Source organism: Sinohyriopsis cumingii, chromosome 11 (assembly GCF_028554795.1).
Source record: "Sinohyriopsis cumingii isolate HCF-2022 chromosome 11, ASM2855479v2, whole genome shotgun sequence".
NCBI classification, from domain to species: Eukaryota; Metazoa; Mollusca; class Bivalvia; order Unionida; family Unionidae; genus Sinohyriopsis; species Sinohyriopsis cumingii.
Genome location: NC_142971.1, coordinates 47148686 through 47151185, shown reverse-complemented (window position 1 = coordinate 47151185; position 2500 = coordinate 47148686). Strand labels below are relative to the sequence as shown.

At 33.7% G+C, this 2500-nt stretch overlaps 1 non-coding gene across 1 annotated transcript; it reads left to right on the top strand.

Moving 5' to 3' along the window:
* Positions 1 to 636: 636 nt before the first annotated feature.
* Positions 637 to 755, top strand: LOC149788337 (5S ribosomal RNA). Its single transcript, XR_016424579.1, has one exon. It is a non-coding gene; the product is annotated as a 5S ribosomal RNA (ribosomal RNA).
* The last annotated feature ends 1745 nt before the right edge of the window (positions 756 to 2500 follow it).

The window sequence follows — 2500 nt, the reverse complement described above, 5'->3', positions numbered from 1 at the left end:
TGTATTATTTTTAATTATTTTAATTTATTTACCTGTTTTTTAGCAGGGCACCAGTCTATCAGTGTGAAACTTGGCATCCCTTAGCGAATACTTCGAATATGGGCCATTGACAAAATAAATTGGTGTATAAATCTCTGTTTTGATTACAGTAAGTTTGGATGGATGTTCCCTGCTTCCACTTCCTTGCACTTTCTGTGTTTCCACAACTTTAACGTTTCCGAGCTGCAAGACGATATCCGTTTCAAATCAGATTCGAGTCCGTATTTAAAGGTAGCTCATAGGCTGATGTCGATTATTTACCTATTGAATTAGTCAGTTGATACAAGATAAATAATAATAATAATAATAATAATAATAATAATGCCCAAAAACAACAAAAATGAACTGAATCTTCGTTTAAATGCATTGTTATTTAAGTCCATTTGAAGGTGTAAACCTCCGGTTAAGCAACTAATGTCCGAGTCCGAAAATGCCTGAATTACAAATTTGAATAATGTATGAAGGCAGTTTATCTATATAAGTTTTAATCAGTACACTTTAATTACTAATTTTACACGGCACATAAACGTAAACGTCTGTACATCGGAAACGGTGAAGAGAGAAGCGAATATAAGTCTTAAATTTACAAACACTTGTGTCTACGGCCATACCACGTTGAAAGCACCGGTTCTCGTCCGATCACCGAAGTTAAGCAACGTCGGGCCCGGTTAGTACTTGGATGGGTGACCGCCTGGGAATACCGGGTGCTGTAGACTCTTTTTTTTTTTTTTTTTTCTTTTATAACTAAAAACAGTTGAAGTTTTTCTTTCTTTCTTTTATTGTAACTAAATTTAGTTTCTTCAATATAAATAATAAATAGAGCAATTTCTCGACTTTCATTTTCTCTTTTTCCTTAACTTTCTTCAATAATTCGGATCCTAAAAAAATCAAGCATAGGACCTGAATATAGCAAATGTTGCTTTGCACTTCTCTGCTCTTGGTTTCGATCCTTACTACTGGAATATGCGATCATAGATGACCAGTATTTCTTATTAACAAATTCGGTTCAATTTATCCAGTTTCCTCTACTTTTACTACCACAACAAGCTGCCTCCTTTCACGTCGAAATACTTCCTTCAAGTTTCTTCTCATATATTCCTGGTGTAGTCTCTTGCGCAGAGTTGCAAAATATGCGATCAATGTCTTTCATTTTGGCTACTTATTTGTGGTATTTCTTATTCACTAATTGATTGATAAATATGGAATGTATGAATTGTGAGAATTTTTTATATTAATTTATTGATTGATTGATTTCTTTTACAGCAGGGCCTCAGTCTGCCAGTGGGAAAATTGGCATCCTGTAGCGAATACTGTAAATATGGGCCATTGGCAAAATAAATTGGGTTATAAAATTCTGTTTTGATTACAGTAAGTTTAGATAGATATTCCATGCTTCCACTTTCTGTATTTCCACAACGTTAACTTCTCCAAGTTGCAAGAAGAGATCCTTTGCAAATCTGATAAGACCCTATCTTTAAAGTTAGCTTATAGGCCGGTGTCGCTTATTTTAACCAAATGATAGGACAGAAAGACGAATAATAATAATAATAATAATAACAACAACAATAATGTCCTGAATCTGCATTTTAAGTCAATTTCAACATGGAATTCTCCCCTTATCTGGGTCAGAAAATGGATGAGTGACAAATATGAGTATCTGAGGCCAGTTTTGCTTCTTTTGGATTAGAACTTTGAATCAGTATACACTTTAGTTACCAATATTATACTGCACACAAACATTTGTACATGGGAAACGTTGAAGAGATGTGTGACTAATCAGCAAAAGAGTCTTGAAAACGCATCAAGACAACAAATTATGTTTTACAGTCGAAATGTTGTTCTCACTAGAACTGAAATCATTTAATTTCTACTTAAATGCCCGAAAAATTTACAATTAAAACTACAATAAATGTTTTATACCTAGTCCCGCACAGTGACGTTTATCTGATTCCCTGTACTCACCGAGAGCATTCTGTGTCATATGGATGCATATCAAATGAAGTGAAAAGTAATGGAATACTCGCTTTTTTATTTATCCCTATGCATCGTGGTGCCCACACCATGATGAGACGCTGTTTCAATAAACCTTTTTATATATGTTCTTTACTGTTCTTCCTTTTTCTTCTTGCTTTATCATACTGACACACGAGAGAGAGAGAGAGAGAGAGAGAGAGAGAGAGAGAGAGAGAGAGAGTATGCAACAAAGTTCGCATAACTTTATCAGCTATTAACATTAATTGTACTTCTGTGTAATTTTATTTTTAACGCGTTATCCTATAACGATTGCAAACAAGGGCAAAAACTCTACTGATCTTATTCGATAATTATACCATACTGAATTAATAAGTTTATCTCGTAAAAACGGATCATATATATATCCTGGGTGGCTGAGGGTGTTTTAAGATATGTGTGTGTCTTTTGTGATATATATATATATATATATATATATATATATATATAT